Consider the following 23,023-nt stretch of genomic DNA (forward strand, 5'->3'; position numbering starts at 1 on the left):
ATGGGAGTGCCTGTTCACCTGCTACTTGTTACTATTTGGACTCTGAGGCTGCATTACCCCAGTGTTCCATCTTGGAACAAGGCACCCCTCCAATACTATAGGATCCCATGTGATCCGTGATTTGTTCTTACCTGTCGAGTGTGGTACCTCCGAACTGTTTTATAGTGCACTTCACAGTCACACATTATTTCACTGCTTTTGGGAGTAACTTTGCCACAATGACCCAGGAAAGTGTGCCAGGCTGACGAGGTATGTCATCCACCATAGGGGAACTGTACAGTTTCACAGACGACGACGCGGACCGTTTACGATTTAAAGACAGCCTGAGCCATGTGGACAAAGCTGACTCAGCAGAGGATGTCTATCATCAACTATTAAAACTTAAACGGCGTGAAATCGACTTTCTCCTTCATGGTATCTCACTCTCTGATTACCTCTGATTACCACAGAGATAAATTAATTCCAAGAGGATTCAGGGTGCGCAATGTTCCAACGATTGGCCGCTTCAACCCTGACTTCAGTAAAAAATGGATTGGTATCCTATACAAGTGCAGCCTTGATTTACTATTGTTGGTAGTGGAAGAAGCAGGGAGAGAACTCACGGTTACCCGTGAAAAAATCTGCCAACTGGAAAAGGAACACCTTCAAGCTTTACGCCACGATACCCAGCAGGACTGGCTAGCCAAATTACAAACTCAGTATGACAACTATAAAAGAGACCTTACCAAGTTTAAAAGAAACAAATATACCATTGTTAAGGAAGACTATGACAGCAACCGGGTCTATAGATGGCTGATGGGGGGAGACCAAGGAGACAAAACATCCTATAATGCACGAGCCAAGCATAGCTGGCGAAGGAGACGTGAGGCCCAATCCCGCATGTCAGCTACATCTAACAGTGAAACCGAGGTCACCTCGCATGAGGTTGAGGACTCCCCCAACCCCTCATATGCCCCTTTAGGGGGGACCCCAGCAGCTGTCACTTCCAAAGGAAAAGGCCAAAGAGGAAGGCCACCCGCAGGGGCAGGCAGTGGGCGAGGGGCAAGATCAACCACAGCAAGGAGGAATCGTTAATATACAATTTATCTCACAGGACCTTCACCCCCCTGGAACTTTCAGTTCTAGAAAAGGGGTAATCATTCGTACCGACAACCAGGTTCAACGACTTTACCTGGCAGGTCGATATTCACCGTTTCGCCCGCAAACTCAGGCTCCAAGAATTTTTTCAATCACAGCGACCTGATGATACACCGACAAACCGGTCTATTGTACACAATAAATTTATCAACTCCATACATCTTTCTTCTTTTGATCCTCCTTCAACTAACTCATCCATTAAAACATATATTAGGCTGATGGACAATTCTGTTTCTAGATATCAGCAAGGCCAACCTGATAGCCATTGTAACCTGTCGCGACAGGAACAATTGGCACTTAAGCAATTGGGATCCTATAGAGATATCATCATTCGCTCCGCCGATAAGGGGGGCGGGATTGTGGTTCTGAACCTGAATGATTATCTGGAAGAAGCATACCAACAACTCAATGATGAATCTACATATGAAAGGCTTGCCCAGGATCCCACCATTGAATACAAATCAGAGGTTGACACCTTGTTGAATTCTGCTTGCTCTAAGGGCCTTATTTCTTCTAAACTCTCTAATGCTCTTTCACAGGATCACCCTGAAGTACCTGTCTTTTTCACTGTGCCCAAAATTCACAAAAATCCCAGCGCCCTCCGGGCCGCCCTATTATAGCCGCCAGAAACTCGTTATTTCAACCCATCTCAATTTTCCTGGACAATATTCTACAACCATTCATCCTCAACCATCAGAGATTTATCAAAGATACTACTTGCTTCCTCCAACGGCTCTCATCTGTGCCCCTAGTTCCAGCAGGTACGATACTATGTGTAGTTGATGTCTGCAGCCTCTACACCAGTATCCCTCACCAACAGGGCATGAAAGCTGTAGAAGAATTCATCACTGCGGAACATATGTCGGATCTGGACCACAAGTTGTTCCTTGACCTATTAGAGTTAACCTTAACTCATAACTTTTTTCTTTTCGATGGTCATTTTTTCCGCCAAAGAACGGGGTGTGCGATGGGGAGCAACGTCTCCCCATCCTTTGCCAATATTTTTATGTTCAAGGAGGAAATGGAGATCTTTTTTAAAGATCCAACAGTGGCCCAGCATATTCTCCTATATACCCGCTTCATAGACGACCTATTTATTATGTGGACCGGGCCTTTGACTCCGTTTGAGTCACTGATGGCCGCAGCGAATGCACGTGAATCTTCCATCAAGTTCACCTATGTTACCAGCGAATCTTCTATCAACTATTTGGATGTGCAGGTAACTGTTAACGATGGACAGATCCAGACAGGTCTCTATACCAAACCGACGGACCAAAATACCCTCCTCAGGGCCAATAGCCACCACCCCAAAGGCTTAATCAATGGACTCCCAAGGTCACAGATGATAAGGATAGCACGCATTACCAGCGACCGTTGTAAACTGGAAGAAGAGTTAGATAAACTTATCATCAAATTCTTGCAAAGAGGGTATGACCGCAAAAAACTGCTGGCACACAAAGAGGAGGTTTTGGCCATCACCAGAAGCAATCTCATGTCCCCCAGTACTAAGAAGACTAGAGGGGAGGTAATCCCGTTTGTCACCCAATACAATACAGCGAGTCCTGTCATTCCACGCGCCTCTAGAGCCCTGTGGCCATTAGTATCTTCAGATACTACTTTACCGTTCAAAAACAAATGACCCATGACATGCTACACCAGAGGACGAAACATTAAGGACATTGTGGCACACACAGACGTGACAGGCTTCAAAGAGGAGGTAGAATGCCCACCGAGTTTTCTGTCCAAAACACCTGGGTGCTATAAGTGCCCAAAATGCACCACTTGTTCCTATATGATGACTGAATCCTTGTTTAGACATCCGCATGAGGACCGTAATGTCTCCATCAAACATGTCCTTACATGTACTACCTCCTACATCATCTACATCATAGTATGCCCATGTAATTTGGTATACGTGGGCAAGTCCATCAGAACGATGAGGGAACGAATGGCCCTCCACCGGTCTGCAACCAATAAAGCCACCTTGGGAAAAGTTGCTGATCAACCAGTAGCCAGACATTTCGTCGAATTAGGACATTCCTTGAACGACCTGAGGCACATGGCCATTGACCACGTTGAAAAATCTTTGAGAGGAGGTGACCGTGAGAATAAACTCCTCCGACTAGAAGCTAAATGGATCCACAAACTAGGCACCATTAGCCCAGGGGGCCTGAATGAGATTATGCCTTGGAACTTATTCATCCATTAATAAGCCTAGATTTATTATGGTTTAAGCTTTATTATTTCTTTAGATCTAGCACCATATATAACTGTTTAGATACTAATGCACCATCTCCTAATGTCTGCAGACCTTTCTCGCTATTTACAGCTGGTTATCCAACTGATTGCCAGCCAGTAGGGTGCCGGGTTCTTTATAATTTCCACACTTTCCCTTCTATTGTACCATAGTTATTCCACTCTAAGGTGCGTCCTCCCCTTCACATTACTCCATTCCCACCAAGGTCCTGGTCACAGGGGCTTTGTCTACTCACTTTACTATATTCCTGCACTATTTTCTGTAGGCACATCACAGGCAGTTCCTTTCACTAGTATATTGGATATTATACCATTATTGTTTAACATCCTGTGGTTGATTTAATTGTTGCTTCACCACAGCATATTCCAACTTTAGGTTTCATTAAGATCTGTTGGTCACTGCCTGTACTGTGTTCTTGGTGCAGGGTACTGTATTTCCTTCTTTTTTTCATCCACAGCGCACTACAATCCCCGTCAGGCTTTGCGGCGACAACGGAGCCTAGGTTGCCATGGCTCCGGGTGGCCGCTCGATGATAACGTCACCTGTTAGCGCCGAACGGCGGCTCCGTTTGGCGCATGCTGCACGTACACAAGGGGTTTCTACACTATAAAGGTATGTTTTACACTGTTATTCACTGTTGTACACCTTGACAAAGGGGCATGTGAGCCCCGAAACGTCGGACTTCTATGTGTTGTTTAAATTAGGGATGTGCACTTGAAATTTTTCGGGTTTTTTTTTTCTTTTTGTGTTCGGTTCCGCGGCCGTGTTTTGGGTTCGAACGCGTTTTGGCAAAACCTCACCGAATTTTTTTTGTCGGATTCGGGTGTGTTTTGGATTCGGGTGTTTTTTTCAAAAAACCCTAAAAAACAGCTTAAATCATAGAATTTGGGGGTCATTTTGATCCCAAAGTATTATTAACCTCAAAAACCATAATTTCCACTCATTTTCAGTCTATTCTGAACACCTCACACCTCACAATATTATTTTTAGTCCTAAAATTTGCACCAAGGTCGCTGGATGACTAAGCTAAGCGACCCAAGTGGCCGACACAAACACCTGGCCCATCTAGGAGTGGCACTGCAGTGTCACGCAGGATGGCCCTTCCAAAAAACACTCCCCAAACAGCACATGACGCAAAGAAAAAAAGAGGCGCAATGAGGTAGCTGTGTGACTAAGCTCAACGACCCAAGTGGCCGACACAAACACCTGGCCCATCTAGGAGTGGCACTGCAGTGTCACGCAGGATGGCCCTTCCAAAAAACACTCCCCAAACAGCACATGACGCAAAGAAAAAAAGAGGCGCAATGAGGTAGCTGTGTGACTAAGCTCAACGACCCAAGTGGCCGACACAAACACCTGGCCCATCTAGGAGTGGCACTGCAGTGTCACGCAGGATGGCCCTTCCAAAAAACACTCCCCAAACAGCACATGACGCAAAGAAAAAAAGAGGCGCAATGAGGTAGCTGTGTGACTAAGCTCAGCGACCCAAGTGGCCGACACAAACACCTGGCCCATCTAGGAGTGGCACTGCAGTGTCACGCAGGATGGCCCTTCCAAAAAACACTCCCCAAACAGCACATGACGCAAAGAAAAAAAGAGGCGCAATGAGGTAGCTGTGTGACTAAGCTCAACGACCCAAGTGGCCGACACAAACACCTGGCCCATCTAGGAGTAGCACTGCAGTGTCACGCAGGATGGCCCTTCCAAAAAACACCCCCCAAACAGCACATGACGCAAAGAAAAAAAGAGGCGCAATGAGGTAGCTGTGTGAGTAAGCTAAGCGACCCTAGTGGCCGAAACAAACACCTGGCCCATCTAGGAGTGGCACTGCAGTGTCACGCAGGATGGCCCTTCAAAAAACACTCCCCAAACAGCACATGACGCAAAGAAGAAAAAAAAGAGGCGCAATGAGGTAGCTGTGTGAGTAAGCTAAGCGACCCTAGTGGCCGACACAAACACCTGGCCCATCTAGGAGTGGCACTGCAGTGTCACGCAGGCTGGCCCTTCAAAAAACTACTCCCCAAACAGCACATGACGCAAAGAAAAAAAGAGGCGCAATGAGGTAGCTGTGTGAGTAAGCTAAGCGACCCTAGTGGCCGACACAAACACCTGGCCCATCTAGGAGTGGCACTGCAGTGTCACGCAGGATGGCCCTTCCAAAAAACCCTCCCCAAACAGCACATGACGCAAAGAAGAAAAAAAAGAGGCGCAATGAGGTAGCTGTGTGAGTAAGCTAAGCGACCCTAGTGGCCGACACAAACACCTGGCCCATCTAGGAGTGGCACTGCAGTGTCACGCAGGATGGCCCTTCAAAAAAATACTCCCCAAACAGCACATGACGCAAAGAAAAATTAAAGAAAAAAGAGGTGCAAGATGGAATTGTCCTTGGGCCCTCCCACCCACCCTTATGTTGTATAAACAGGACATGCACACTTTAACCAACCCATCATTTCAGTGACAGGGTCTGCCACAAGACTGTGACTGAAATGACGGGTTGGTTTGGACCCCCACCAAAAAAGAAGCAATTAATCTCTCCTTGCACAAACTGGTTCTACAGAGGCAAGATGTCCACCTCATCATCATCCTCCGATATATCACCGTGTACATCCCCCTCCTCACAGATTATCAATTCGTCCCCACTGGAATCCACCATCTCAGCTCCCTGTGTACTTTGTGGAGGCAATTGCTGCTGGTCAATGTCTCCACGGAGGAATTGATTATAATTCATTTTAATGAACATCATCTTCTCCACATTTTCTGGAAGTAACCTCGTACGCCGATTGCTGACAAGGTGAGCGGCGGCACTAAACACTCTTTCGGAGTACACACTTGTGGGAGGGCAACTTAGGTAGAATAAAGCCAGTTTGTGCAAGGGCCTCCAAATTGCCTCTTTTTCCTGCCAGTATAAGTACGGACTGTCTGACGTGCCTACTTGGATGCGGTCACTCATATAATCCTCCACCATTCTTTCAATGGGGAGAGAATCATATGCAGTGCCAGTAGACGACATGTCCGTAATCGTTGGCAGGTCCTTCAGTCCAGACCAGATGTCAGCATCAGCAGTCGCTCCAGACTGCCCTGCATCACCGCCAGCGGGTGGGCTCGGAATTCTGAGCCTTTTCCTCGCACCCCCAGTTGCGGGAGAATGTGAAGGAGGAGATGTTGACAGGTCGCGTTCCGCTTGACTTGACAATTTTCTCACCAGCAGTTCTTTGACCCCCAGCAGACTTGTGTCTGCCGGAAAGAGAGATCCAAGGTAGGTTTTAAATCTAGGATCGAGCACGGTGGCCAAAATGTAGTGCTCTGATTTCAACAGATTGACCACCCATGAATCCTTGTTAAGCGAATTAAGGGCTCCATCCACAAGTCCCACATGCCTAGCGGAATCGCTCTGTGTTAGCTCCTCCTTCAATGTCTCCAGCTTCTTCTGCAAAAGCCTGATGAGGGGAATGACCTGACTCAGGCTGGCAGTGTCTGAACTGACTTCACGTGTGGCAAGTTCAAAAGGTTGCAGAACCTTGCACAACGTTGAAATCATTCTCCACTGCGCTTGAGACAGGTGCATTCCACCTCCTATATCGTGCTCAGTTGTATAGGCTTGAATGGCCTTTTGCTGCTCCTCCAACCTCTGAAGCATATAGAGGGTTGAATTCCACCTCGTTACCACTTCTTGCTTCAGATGATGGCAGGGCAGGTTCAGGCGTTTTTGGTGTTGCTCCAGTCTTCTGTACGTGGTGCCTGTACGCCGAAAGTGTCCCGCAATTCTTCTGGCCACCGACAGCATCTCTTGCACGCCCCTCTCGTTTTTTAAATAATTCTGCACCACCAAATTCAAGGTATGTGCAAAACATGGGACGTGCTGGAATTTGCCCAGATTTAATGCACACACAATATTGCTGGCGTTGTCCGATGCCACAAATCCACAGGAGAGTCCAATTGGGGTAAGCCATTCCGCGATGATCTTCCTCAGTTGCCGTAAGAGGTTTTCAGCTGTGTGCGTATTCTGGAAACCGGTGATACAAAGCGTAGCCTGCCTAGGAAAGAGTTGGCGTTTGCGAGATGCTGCTACTGGTGCCGCCGCTGCTGTTCTTGCGGCGGGAGTCCATACATCTACCCAGTGGGCTGTCACAGTCATATAGTCCTGACCCTGCCCTGCTCCACTTGTCCACATGTCCGTGGTTAAGTGGACATTGGGTACAACTGCATTTTTTAGGACACTGGTGAGTCTTTTTCTGAGGTCTGTGTACATTTTCGGTATCGCCTGCCTAGAGAAATGGAACCTAGATGGTATTTGGTACCGGGGACACAGTACCTCCAACTAGTCTCTAGTTGCCTCTGCCGTAATGATGGATACCGGAACCACGCTTCTCACCGCCCAGGATGCCAAGGCCTCAGTTATCCGCTTTGCAGCAGGATGACTGCTGTGATATTTCATCTTCCTCGCAAAGGACTGTTGGACAGTCAATTGCTTGGTGGAAGTTGTAAAAGTGGTCTTACGAGTACGACTTCCCCTCTGGGATGACCATCGACTCCCAGCAGCAACAACAGCAGCGCCAGCAGCAGTAGGCGTTACACTCAAGGATGCATCGGAGGAATCCCAGGCAGGAGAGGACTCGTCATAATTGCCAGTGACATGGCCTGCAGGACTATTGGCATTCCTGGGGAAGGAGGAAATTGACACTGAGGGAGTTGGTGGGGTGGTTTGCGTGAGCTTGGTTAAAAGAGGAAGGGATTTACTGGTCAGTGGACTGCTTCCGCTGTCGGCCAAAGTTTTTGAACTTGTCACTGACTTATTATGAATGCGCTGCAGGTGACGTATAAGGGAGGATGTTCCGAGGTGGTTAACGTCCTTACCCCTACTTATTACAGCTTGACAAAGGCAACACACGGCTTGACAAATGTTGTCCGCATTTCTGTTGAAATACTTCCACACCGAAGAGCTGATTTTTTTGGTATTTTCACCAGGCATGTCAATGGCCATATTCCTCCCACGGACAACAGGTGTCTCCCCGGGTGCCTGACTTAAACAAACCACCTCACCATCAGAATCCTCCTTGTCAATTTCCTCCCCAGCGCCAGCAACACCCATATCCTCCTCATCCTGGTGTACTTCAACACTGACATCTTCAATCTGACTATCAGGAACTGGACTGCGGGTGCTCCTTCCAGCACTTGCAGGGGGCGTGCAAATGGTGGAAGGTGCATGCTCTTCACGTCCAGTGTTGGGAAGGTCAGGCATCGCAACCGACACAATTGGACTCTCCTTGTGGATTTGGGATTTCGAAGAACGCACAGTTCTTTGCTGTGCTTTTGCCAGCTTGAGTCTTTTCATTTTTCTAGCGAGAGGCTGAGTGCTTCCATCCTCATGTGAAGCTAAACCACTAGCCATGAACATAGGCCAGGGCCTCAGCCGTTCCTTGCCACTCCGTGTGGTAAATGGCATATTGGCAAGTTTACGCTTCTCCTCCGACAATTTTATTTTAGATTTTTGAGTCCTTTTTTTACTGATATTTGGTGTTTTGGATTTTACATGCTCTGTACTATGACACTGGGCATCGGCCTTGGCAGACGACGTTGATGGAATTTCATCGTCTCGGCCATGACTAGTGGCAGCAGCTTCAGCACGAGGTGGAAGTGGATCTTGATCTTTCCCTATTTTTGGAACCTCAACATTTTTGTTCTCCATATTTTAATAGGCACAACTAAAAGGCACCTCAGGTAAACAATGGAGATGGATGGATACTAGTATACTTATGGATGACGAGCGACTGCCGACACAGAGGTAGCTACAGCCGTGGACTACCGTACTGTGTCTGCTGCTAATATAGACTGGATGATAATGAGATAAAATTAAAATATATATATATATATCACACTAGTACTGCAGCCGGACAGGTATATATTATGTAATGACGGACCTGCTGGACACTGTCTGTCAGCACTGCAGACTCCTAAAGTAAGCTACTAGTATCAAGAAGATAGGAAAAAAAAAAAACCACGGGTAGGTGGTATACAATTATGGATGGATGAGCGACTGCCGACACAGAGGTAGCTACAGCCGTGGACTACCGTACTGTGTCTGCTGCTAATATAGACTGGATGATAATGAGATAAAATTAAAATATATATATATATATCACACTAGTACTGCAGCCGGACAGGTATATATTATGTAATGACGGACCTGCTGGACACTGTCTGTCAGCACTGCAGACTCCTAAAGTAAGCTACTAGTATCAAGAAGATAGAAAAAAAAAAAGCCACGGGTAGGTGGTATACAATTATGGATGGACGAGCGACTGCCGACACAGAGGTAGCTACAGCCGTGGACTACCGTACTGTGTCTGCTGCTAATATAGACTGGATGATAATGAGATAAAATTAAAATATATATATATATATATCACACTAGTACTGCAGCCGGACAGGTATATATTATGTAATGACGGACCTGCTGGACAATGTCTGTCAGCACTGCAGACTCCTAAAGTAAGCTACTAGTATCAAGAAGATAGAAAAAAAAACAAACCACGGGTAGGTGGTATACAATTATGGATGGACGAGCGACTGCGACACAGAGGTAGCTACAGCCGTGGACTACCGTACTGTGTCTGCTGCTAATATAGACTGGATGATAATGAGATAAAATTAAAATATATATATATATCACACTAGTACTGCAGCCGGACAGGTATATATTATGTAATGACGGACCTGCTGGACACTGTCTGTCAGCACTGCAGACTCCTAAAGTAAGCTACTAGTATCAAGAAGATAGAAAAAAAAAAAACCACGGGTAGGTGGTATACAATTATGGATGGACGAGCGACTGCCGACACAGAGGTAGCTACAGCCGTGGACTACCGTACTGTGTCTGCTGCTAATATAGACTGGATGATAATGAGATAAAATTAAAATATATATATATCACACTAGTACTGCAGCCGGACAGGTATATATTATGTAATGACGGACCTGCTGGACACTGTCTGCAGAATGCGTTTATAAAAACACCACACGACGAGTGTTTAACTTTTTCAGGCAGACAATCACAATATACTGGTGGTCAGCAGACAATCACAATACTGGTGGTCAGTGGTCACTGGTCAGTCACACTGGCAGTGGCACTCTGGCAGCAAAAGTGTGCACTGTACTTAAAATATGTACTCCTGCTATAACTGCTCCCCAGTCTCCCCCACAATTAAGCTGTGTGAGCAGTGAGCACTCAGCACAGTCAGATAATGATATACAGTATTACATATGATGCAGCACACTGGGCTGAGCACAGATATGGTATGTGACTGTGTCACACTGTGAATCGTTTTTTTTCAGGCAGAGAACGGATTAATTAAACTGGTGGTGGTCACTGGTCACTGGTCACACTATCAGCAAGTAGTACTCCGTCCTAAGCAGACAATCACAATATACTGGTGGTCAGTGTGGTCACTGGTCAGTCACACTGGCAGTGTGGCACTCTGGCAGCAAAAGTGTGCACTGTACTTAAAATATATTATTTATGTACTCCTGCTCTAACTGCTCCCCAGTCTCCCCCACAATTAAGCTGTGTGAGCAGTGAGCACTCAGCACAGTCAGATATACAGTATTACATATGATGATGCAGCACACTGAGGCTGAGCACAGATATGGTATGTGACTGTGTCACACTGTGTATCGTTTTTTTTCAGGCAGAGAACGGATTAATTAAACTGGTGGTCACTGGTCACACTATCAGCAAGTAGTAGTGGTCACTGGTCAGTCACACTGGCACTGGCAGTGGCACTCTGGCAGCAAAAGTGTGCACTGTTAAAATATGTACTCCTGCTATAACTGCTCCCCAGTCTCCCCCACAATTAAGCTGTGTGAGCAGTGAGCACTCAGCACAGTCAGATATACAGTACAGGTTGAGTATCCCATATCCAAATATTCCGAAATACGGAATATTCCGAAATACGGACTTTTTTGAGTGAGAGTGAGATAGTGAAACCTTTGTTTTCTGATGGCTCAATGTACACAAACTTTGTTTAATACACAAAGTTATTAAAAATATTGTATTAAATGACCTTCAGGCTGTGTGTATAAGGTGTATATGAAACATAAATGAATTGTGTGCTTAGATTTAGGTCCCATCACCATGATATCTCATTATGGTATGCAATTATTCCAAAATACGGAAAAATCCCATATCCAAAATACCTCTGGTCCCAAGCATTTTGGATAAGGGAGACTCAACCTGTATTACATAGATGATGCAGCACACTGAGGGCACACTGAGGCTGAGCACAGATATGGTATGTGACTGTGTCACACTGTGTATCGTTTTTTTTCAGGCAGAGAACGGATTAATTAAACTGGTGGTCAATGGTCACTGGTCACACTATCAGCAAGTAGTAGTACTCCAGTCCTAATATGCTCCCCAAAATTAGTAAATAGTGTCTCTAACTCTCTACTCTCTTCTCTATAAACGGAGAGGACGCCAGCCACGTCCTCTCCCTATCAATCTCAATGCACGTGTGAAAATGGCGGCGACGCGCGGCTCCTTATATAGAATCCGAGTCTCGCGATAGAATCCGAGCCTCGCGAGAATCCGACAGCGGGATGATGACGTTCGGGCGCGCTCGGGTTAACCGAGCAAGGCGGGAGGATCCGAGCCTGCTCGGCCCCGTGTAAAAAAAGCTGAAGTTCGGCGGGTTCGGATTCCGAGAAATCGAACCCGCTCATCACTAGTTTAAATACAAGTTTTTGATCTCAAGACGCAGAGTGCCGCTCATCCTTCCTTCTATTTGAAAATTTCCACTGGGATGGCACCGGTGCCCGTGTAATCCACTTATGGGAGTGCCTGTTCACCTGCTACTTGTGTGTATGTATATATATATATATATATATATATATATATATATATACAGGTTGAGTATCCCTTATCCAAAATGCTTGGGACCAGAGGTATTTTGGATATCGATTTTTCCGTATTTTGGAATAATTGCATACCATGATGAGATATCATGGTGATGGGACCTAAATCTAAGCACAGATTGCATTTATGTTACATATACACCTTATACACACAGCCTGAAGGTAATTTTAGCCAATATTTTTTATAACTTTGTGCATTAAACAAAGTGTGTCTACATTCACACAATTCATTTATGTTTCATATACACCTTATACACACAGCCTGAGGGTCACTTAATACAATATTTTTAATAACTTTGTGTATTAAACAAAGTTGGTGTACATTGAGCCATCAAAAAACAAAAGTTTCACTATCTCACAGTCCCTCAAAAAAGTCTGTATTTCTGAATATTCCGTATTTCGGAATATTTGGATATGGGATACTCAACCAGTATATATATATATATATATATATATATATATACATATATAAGCAAGAGTCCAAAGATTGGAGGTGCACTCATCCAGTAAATGATTCACAGCGGCTTTTCTTAATTCACATAGACTTTATTGGTAGAAATTCGGCTTATTCAGTCGACGTTTCAATCCTCAGTGTCGGGATCTTTCTCAAGACAAGCTTGAAAGTATAATTAATGCTCACAAGGCATCATATATTGATTTCTACAACACAATAAACAATACATACATAAACTCAAAACAATACATTACACAGATTACAAAGACTCAAAACAAAAAAACAAAAAAGCATCTAGTGGTGAACCACCGCGTCATTCAAGCCTACTCAGCACCCAGTGTGAGGCAAATGGGACACCAAAGATTCAGTTGGTGAGTACCTTCACCACACATGCAAGTCATCCACCGCTGATATGAGACGTTGAAAGCACAGGGGACAAAATGTATACATATAACTCAACAAACTTACTCAGCTTAATCAATATATCCAGTTCGGACAGTACCAAGGCTGCACGGCTGGTAAGGCCATGTGCACTGAAGATTCTGAAAAATTGCATCAATATCAATGTCCAAACAGACATAGAAAAACACAACTAATCTCAAACCCTAATGTATTAGTGCGCATTACAGTACTTACACATGTGGATATAAGACTCATGAAGACAACTTAGACAACCCCATAGATCACTGCAAAACATGTGTGGAATATGTAATCAGACCTCCAGAGTGTTTGAATCTATCTAGACAAGAATCATTCAAATGGTGTCAATTTCTATCCCAAGATGTACCAAGGTACTCACCCTAGATGATCATGTCATAACAGCCTCAGCAGCCACACAATTACACCACTCGTGGCCAGCCTTTATATACCCCCTCACCGGAAGTGGAACGTGCACCACTGAAAAAGAACCCCTCTGTTAGAAAACTACAGGTACGAGAAGGCTAAATGCTCAGAAAAACACCACCACCTATTCAAAAGGTCTGCGCCTGTCGAGCGTTCAAAATCCACCTTGCAGAATATGCTGCCTAATACTGAATCTGAAAAACACCGTCCGTGGAACGCAAAAAATCCCAATCAAGGGTGCAGTAGTAATCAAGGTGACGCGGTGGCACCACCAACAGAAATAATTTAATTTACACATAAACAACACATTAAGACAAGGCATAATTAGTACGGCACAACCTGACATATCCCAGACCCATGTAAACACTCTTATAGCCTACCCCTATAATGTCCTGATAAGGGCATAAAAATAATGATATGTTTATGATAGAGTAAGTACAGTGGTCATCAAGGAAAAAATTGGTCTAGTTGTGTACAGATGGTGTCGTTCACATATACCCCATAAATGATACGCTCCACAAACCCACAAGGTCCCTTGCCTCATTAACTCCTAACTGTTTCATACTAATGGACTAATAATTGGAAGTAGTCTCGAGATGGTATAGTGTCGTGGGTGAACCAATTTACTGTATGGGATCTACGGGAAAAGAACTACTAGGGACCTGACTGCATAGGTGGTTCAGAGAAAAACATTCATAGCAGAATGTTCGTTAAGGCCTTTAGGCGAGACCATATTAAGATGGGAAATCCAAAAGCTCTCCCGTTGTCGTAGAGCGAGAGTACGGTCCCCCCCATGTGGCAAAGGTGGAACCCAGTCTATGAGTCTGCATTTGATGTTTGCCACCTGGTGTCCTCTTTGTAGGTAATGTCTGGCAACGGGTTTATCCGTGATACCAGTTTGAATAGCTGTCCGAATGGACAGCCGATGGTTTGCCATTCGTTCCCTAAAACACCGGGTGGTAAGCCCTACGTAGTATAATCCACACGGACAAGTGAGTATGTAAACCACAAAGTCTAACCTAATCAGACCCTGGGTTACCTTTCACGCATATGGACCCACCCATGATGGCTTATAAACGGGGACCCAACCTGAGACAGATTCTAATGAGACCCACAGTGGTACCCGAGACTAAATTGAAATTTCTCCAGATCATGAGCAGCAAACCGGGTTGTTTCTCATGCGGCAAATGTACCACTTGTAGATCTCTACTCACTGGTCCCACGTTTCCGCACCCTCACTCAGGGAGAAACATTAAAATCAGGTATCACCTACATTGTAGGTTAGACTTTGTGGTTTACATACTCACTTGTCCGTGTGGATTATACTACGTAGGGCTTACCACCCGGTGTTTTAGGGAACGAATGGCAAACCATCGGCTGTCCATTCGGACAGCTATTCAAACTGGTATCACGGACAAACCCGTTGCCAGACATTACCTACAAAGAGGACACCAGGTGGCAAACATCAAATGCAGACTCATAGACTGGGTTCCACCTTTGCCACATGGGGGGGGACCGTACTCTCGCTCTACGACAACGGGAGAGCTTTTGGATTTCCCATCTTAATACGGTCTCGCCTAAAGGCCTTAACGAACATTCTGCTATGAATGTTTTTCTCTGAACCACCTATGCAGTCAGGTCCCTAGTAGTTCTTTTCCCGTAGATCCCATACAGTAAATTGGTTCACCCACGACACTATACCATCTCGAGACTACTTCCAATTATTAGTCCATTAGTATGAAACAGTTAGGAGTTAATGAGGCAAGGGACCTTGTGGGTTTGTGGAGCGTATCATTTATGGGGTATATGTGAACGACACCATCTGTACACAACTAGACCAATTTTTTCCTTGATGACCACTGTACTTACTCTATCATAAACATATCATTATTTTTATGCCCTTATCAGGACATTATAGGGGTAGGCTATAAGAGTGTTTACATGGGTCTGGGATATGTCAGGTTGTGCCGTACTAATTATGCCTTGTCTTAATGTGTTGTTTATGTGTAAATTAAATTATTTCTGTTGGTGGTGCCACCGCGTCACCTTGATTACTACTGCACCCTTGATTGGGATTTTTTGCGTTCCACGGACGGTGTTTTTCAGATTCAGTATTAGGCAGCATATTCTGCAAGGTGGATTTTGAACGCTCGACAGGCGCAGACCTTTTGAATAGGTGGTGGTGTTTTTCTGAGCATTTAGCCTTCTCGTACCTGTAGTTTTCTAACAGAGGGGTTCTTTTTCAGTGGTGCACGTTCCACTTCCGGTGAGGGGGTATATAAAGGCTGGCCACGAGTGGTGTAATTGTGTGGCTGCTGAGGCTGTTATGACATGATCATCTAGGGTGAGTACCTTGGTACATCTTGGGATAGAAATTGACACCATTTGAATGATTCTTGTCTAGATAGATTCAAACACTCTGGAGGTCTGATTACATATTCCACACATGTTTTGCAGTGATCTATGGGGTTGTCTAAGTTGTCTTCATGAGTCTTATATCCACATGTGTAAGTACTGTAATGCGCACTAATACATTAGGGTTTGAGATTAGTTGTGTTTTTCTATGTCTGTTTGGACATTGATATTGATGCAATTTTTCAGAATCTTCAGTGCACATGGCCTTACCAGCCGTGCAGCCTTGGTACTGTCCGAACTGGATATATTGATTAAGCTGAGTAAGTTTGTTGAGTTATATGTATACATTTTGTCCCCTGTGCTTTCAACGTCTCATATCAGCGGTGGATGACTTGCATGTGTGGTGAAGGTACTCACCAACTGAATCTTTGGTGTCCCATTTGCCTCACACTGGGTGCTGAGTAGGCTTGAATGACGCGGTGGTTCACCACTAGATGCTTTTTTGTTTTTTTGTTTTGAGTCTTTGTAATCTGTGTAATGTATTGTTTTGAGTTTATGTATGTATTGTTTATTGTGTTGTAGAAATCAATATATGATGCCTTGTGAGCATTAATTATACTTTGAAGCTTGTCTTGAGAAAGATCCCGACACTGAGGATCGAAACGTCGACTGAATAAGCCGAATTTCTACCAATAAAGTCTATGTGAATTAAGAAAAGCCGCTGTGAATCATTTACTGGATGAGTGCACCTCCAATCTTTGGACTCTTGCTTGAATATTGTGGGCCTACCATTATTTGGAGTACCCCACTAGGAGCACCCCACTGTTGTTATCTTTGATGCGAGTGCAGGAGTATACATGTTTTATATTATATGGTTTACTTCTAGTGTCCATATCTTCTGACACCCATCACTTGATTGTGTATTACAAAAGTGACAAACATTAGTACATTTAAGCGTTTGGACATTGGCCCTCATTCCGAGTTGATCGCTCGCAAGGCGATTTTAGCAGAGTTACACACGCTAAGCCGCCGCCTACTGGGAGTGAATCTTAGCTTCTTAAAATTGCGACCGATGTATTCGCAATATTGCGATTACAAACTACTTAGCAGTTTCAGAGTAGCTTCAGACTTACTCGGCATCTGCGATCAGTTCAGTGCTTGTCGTTCCTGGTTTGACGTCATAAACACTAGAGATGAGCGCCTGAAATTTTTCGGGTTTTGTGTTTTGGTTTTGGGTTCGGTTCCGCGGCCGTGTTTTGGGTTCGAACGCGTTTTGGCAAAACCTCACCGAATGTTTTTTGTCGGATTCGGGTGTGTTTTGGATTCGGGTGTTTTTTTCCAAAAACACTAAAAAACAGCTTAAATCATAGAATTTGGGGGTCATTTTGATCCCAAAGTATTATTAACCTCAAAAACCATAATTTACACTCATTTTCAGTCTATTCTGAATACCTCACACCTCACAATATTATTTTTAGTCCTAAAATTTGCACCGAGGTCGCTGTGTGAGTAAGATAAGCGACCCTAGTGGCCGACACAAACACCGGGCCCATCTAGGAGTGGCACTGCAGTGTCACGCAGGATGTCCCTTCCAAAAAACCCTCCCCAAACAGCACATGACGCAAAGAAAAAAAGAGGCGCAATGAGGTAGCTGTGTGAGTAAGATTAGCGACCCTAGTGGCCGACACAAACACCGGGCCCATCTAGGAGTGGCACTGCAGTGTCACGCAGGATGGCCCTTCCAAAAAACCCTCCCCAAACAGCACATGACGCAAAGAAAAAAAGAGGCGCAATGAGGTAGCTGTGTGAGTAAGATTAGCGACCCTAGTGGCCGACACAAACACCGGGCCCATCTAGGAGTGGCACTGCAGTGTCACGCAGGATGGCCCTTCCAAAAAACCCTCCCCAAACAGCACATGACGCAAAGAAAAAAAGAGGCGCAATGAGGTAGCTGACTGTGTGAGTAAGATTAGCGACCCTAGTGGCCGACACAAACACCGGGCCCATCTAGGAGTGGCACTGCAGTGTCACGCAGGATGTCCCTTCCAAAAAACCCTCCCAAACAGCACATGACGCAAAGAAAAAAAGAGGCGCAATGAGGTAGCTGTGTGAGTAAGATTAGCGACCCTAGTGGCCGACACAAACACCGGGCCCATCTAGGAGTGGCACTGCAGTGTCACGCAGGATGGCCCTTCCAAAAAACCCTCCCCAAACAGCACATGACGCAAAGAAAAAAAGAGGCGCAATGAGGTAGCTGTGTGAGTAAGATTAGCGACCCTAGTGGCCGACACAAACACCGGGCACATCTAGGAGTGGCACTGCAGTGTCACGCAGGATGTCCCTTCCAAAAAACCCTCCCCAAACAGCACATGACGCAAAGAAAAAAAGAGGCGCAATGAGGTAGCTGACTGTGTGAGTAAGATTAGCGACCCTAGTGGCCGACACAAACACCGGGCCCATCTAGGAGTGGCACTGCAGTGTCACGCAGGATGTCCCTTCCAAAAAACCCTCCCCAAACTGCACATGACGCAAAGAAAAAAAGAGGCGCAATGAGGTAGCTGACTGTGTGAGTAAGATTAGCGACCCTAGTGGCCGACACAAACACCGGGCCCATCTAGGAGTGGCACTGCAGTGTCACGCAGGATGTCCCTTCCAAAAAACCCTCCCCAATCAGCACATGATGCAAAGAAAAAGAAAAGAAAAAAGAGGTGCAAGATGGAATTGTCCTTGGGCCCTCCCACCCACCCTTATGTTGTATAAACAAAACAGGACATGCACACTTTAACCAACCCATCATTTCAGTGACAGGGTCTGCCACACGACTGTGACTGATATGACGGGTTGGTTTGGACCCCCCCCAAAAAAGAAGCAATTAATCTCTCCTTGCACAAACTGGCTCTACAGAGGCAAGATGTCCACCTCATCTTCACCCTCCGATATATCACCGTGTACATCCCCCTCCTCACAGATTATCAATTCGTCCCCACTGGAATCCACCATCTCAGCTCCCTGTGTACTTTGTGGAGGCAATTGCTGCTGGTCAATGTCTCCGCGGAGGAATTGATTATAATTCATTTTAATGAACATCATCTTCTCCACATTTTCTGGATGTAACCTCGTACGCCGATTGCTGACAAGGTGAGCGGCGGCACTAAACACTCTTTCGGAGTACACACTTGTGGGAGGGCAACTTAGGTAGAATAAAGCCAGTTTTTGCAAGGGCCTCCAAATTGCCTCTTTTTCCTGCCAGTATAAGTACGGACTGTGTGACGTGCCTACTTGGATGCGGTCACTCATATAATCCTCCACCATTCTATCAATGTTGAGAGAATCATATGCAGTGACAGTAGACGACATGTCCGTAATCGTTGTCAGGTCCTTCAGTCCGGACCAGATGTCAGCATCAGCAGTCGCTCCAGACTGCCCTGCATCACCGCCAGCGGGTGGGCTCGGAATTCTGAGCCTTTTCCTCGCACCCCCAGTTGCGGGAGAATGTGAAGGAGGAGATGTTGACAGGTCGCGTTCCGCTTGACTTGACAATTTTGTCACCAGCAGGTCTTTCAACCCCAGCAGACCTGTGTCTGCCGGAAAGAGAGATCCAAGGTAGGCTTTAAATCTAGGATCGAGCACGGTGGCCAAAATGTAGTGCTCTGATTTCAACAGATTGACCACCCGTGAATCCTTGTTAAGCGAATTAAGGGCTGCATCCACAAGTCCCACATGCCTAGCGGAATCGCTCCCTTTTAGCTCCTTCTTCAATGCCTCCAGCTTCTTCTGCAAAAGCCTGATGAGGGGAATGACCTGACTCAGGCTGGCAGTGTCTGAACTGACTTCACGTGTGGCAAGTTCAAAGGGCATCAGAACCTTGCACAACGTTGAAATCATTCTCCACTGCACTTGAGACAGGTGCATTCCACCTACTATATCGTGCTCAATTGTATAGGCTTGAATGGCCTTTTGCTGCTCCTCCAACCTCTGAAGCATATAGAGGGTTGAATTCCACCTCGTTACCACTTCTTGCTTCAGATGATGGCAGGGCAGGTTCAGTAGTTTTTGGTGGTGCTCCAGTCTTCTGTACGTGGTGCCTGTACGCCGAAAGTGTCCCGCAATTTTTCTGGCCACCGACAGCATCTCTTGCACGCCCCTGTCGTTTTTTAAAAAATTCTGCACCACCAAATTCAAGGTATGTGCAAAACATGGGACGTGCTGGAATTTGCCCATATTTAATGCACACACAATATTGCTGGCGTTGTCCGATGCCACAAATCCACAGGAGAGTCCAATTGGGCTAAGCCATTCCGCGATGATCTTCCTCAGTTGCCGTAAGAGGTTTTCAGCTGTGTGCGTATTCTGGAAAGCGGTGATACAAAGCGTAGCCTGCCTAGGAAAGAGTTGGCGTTTGCGAGATGCTGCTACTGGTGCCGCCGCTGCTGTTCTTGCGGCGGGAGTCCATACATCTACCCAGTGGGCTGTCACAGTCATATAGTCCTGACCCTGCCCTGCTCCACTTGTCCACATGTCCGTGGTTAAGTGGACATTGGGTACAACTGCATTTTTTAGGACACTGGTGAGTCTTTTTCTGACGTCCGTGTACATTCTCGGTATCGCCTGCCTAGAGAAGTGGAACCTAGATGGTATTTGGTAACGGGGGCACACTGCCTCAATAAATTGTCTAGTTCCCTGTGAACTAACGGCGGATACCGGACGCACGTCTAACACCAACATAGTTGTCAAGGACTCAGTTATCCGCTTTGCAGTAGGATGACTGCTGTGATATTTCATCTTCCTCGCAAAGGACTGTTGAACAGTCAATTGCTTACTGGAAGTAGTACAAGTGGGCTTACGACTTCCCCTCTGGGATGACCATCGACTCCCAGCGGCAACAACAGCAGCGCCAGCAGCAGTAGGCGTTACACGCAAGGATGCATCGGAGGAATCCCAGGCAGGAGAGGACTCGTCAGAATTGCCAGTGACATGGCCTGCAGGACTATTGGCATTCCTGGGGAAGGAGGAAATTGACACTGAGGGAGTTGGTGGGGTGGTTTGCGTGAGCTTGGTTACAAGAGGAAGGGATTTACTGGTCAGTGGACTGCTTCCGCTGTCACCCAAAGTTTTTGAACTTGTCACTGACTTATTATGAATGCGCTGCAGGTGACGTATAAGGGAGGATGTTCCGAGGTGGTTAACGTCCTTACCCCTACTTATTACAGCTTGACAAAGGGAACACACGGCTTGACACCTGTTGTCCGCATTTCTGGTGAAATACCTCCACACAGAAGAGCTGATTTTTTTGGTATTTTCACCTGGCATGTCAACGGCCATATTCCTCCCACGGACAACAGGTGTCTCCCCGGGTGCCTGACTTAAACAAACCACCTCACCATCAGAATCCTCCTGGTCAATTTCCTCCCCAGCGCCAGCAACACCCATATCCTCCTCATCCTGGTGTACTTCAACACTGACATCTTCAATCTGACTATCAGGAACTGGACTGCGGGTGCTCCTTCCAGCACTTGCAGGGGGCGTGCAAATGGTGGAAGGCGCATGCTCTTCACGTCCAGTGTTGGGAAGGTCAGGCATCGCAACCGACACAATTGGACTCTCCTTGTGGATTTGGGATTTCAAAGAACGCACAGTTCTTTGCGGTGCTTTTGCCAGCTTGAGTCTTTTCAGTTTTCTAGCGAGAGGCTGAGTGCTTCCATCCTCATGTGAAGCTGAACCACTAGCCATGAACATAGGCCAGGGCCTCAGCCGTTCCTTGCCACTCCGTGTGGTAAATGGCATATTGGCAAGTTTACGCTTCTCCTCCGACAATTTTATTTTAGGTTTTGGAGTCCTTTTTTTACTGATATTTGGTGTTTTGGTTTTGACATGCTCTGTACTATGCCATTGGGCATCGGCCTTGGCAGATGACGTTGCTGGCATTTCATCGTCTCGGCCATGACTAGTGGCAGCAGCTTCAGCACGAGGTGGAAGTGGATCTTGATCTTTCCCTAATTTTGGAACCTCAACATTTTTGTTCTCCATATTTTAATAGGCACAACTAAAAGGCACCTCAGGTAAACAATGGAGATGGATGGATTGGATACTAGTATACAATTATGGACGGGCTGCCGAGTGCCGACACAGAGGTAGCCACAGCCGTGAACTACCGCACTGTACTGTGTCTGCTGCTAATATATAGACTGGTTGATAAAGAGATAGTATACTCGTAACTAGTATGTATGTATAAAGAAAGAAAAAAAAACCACGGTTAGGTGGTATATACAATTATGGACGGGCTGCCGAGTGCCGACACAGAGGTAGCCACAGCCGTGAACTACCGCACTGTACTGTGTCTGCTGCTAATATATAGACTGGTTGATAAAGAGATAGTATACTCGTAACTAGTATGTATGTATAAAGAAAGAAAAAAAAACCACGGTTAGGTGGTATATACAATTATGGACGGGCTGCCGAGTGCCGACACAGAGGTAGCCACAGCCGTGAACTACCGCACTGTACTGTGTCTGCTGCTAATATATAGACTGGTTGATAAAGAGATAGTATACTCGTAACTAGTATGTATGTATAAAGAAAGAAAAAAAAACCACGGTTAGGTCACTGGTATATACAATTATGGACGGGCTGCCGAGTGCCGACACAGAGGTAGCCACAGCCGTGAACTACCGCACTGTACTGTGTCTGCTGCTAATATAGACTGGTTGATAAAGAGATAGTATACTACTAATATTATATACTGGTGGTCAGGTCACTAGTCACACTGGCAGTGGCACTCCTGCAGCAAAAGTGTGCACTGTTTAATTTTAATATAATATTATGTACTCCTGGCTCCTGCTATAACCTATAACTGGCACTGCAGTAGTGCTCCCCAGTCTCCCCCACAATTTTAAGCTGTGTGAGCTGAGCAGTCAGACAGATATATAATATATATAGATGATGCAGCACACTGGCCTGAGCCTGAGCAGTGCACACAGATATGGTATGTGACTGACTGAGTCACTGTGTGTATCGCTTTTTTCAGGCAGAGAACGGATATATTAAATAAACTGCACTGTGTGTCTGGT

The sequence above is a fragment of the Pseudophryne corroboree genome, chromosome 4, assembly GCF_028390025.1.
Source record: "Pseudophryne corroboree isolate aPseCor3 chromosome 4, aPseCor3.hap2, whole genome shotgun sequence".
In the NCBI taxonomy this organism is placed as follows: domain Eukaryota; kingdom Metazoa; phylum Chordata; class Amphibia; order Anura; family Myobatrachidae; genus Pseudophryne; species Pseudophryne corroboree.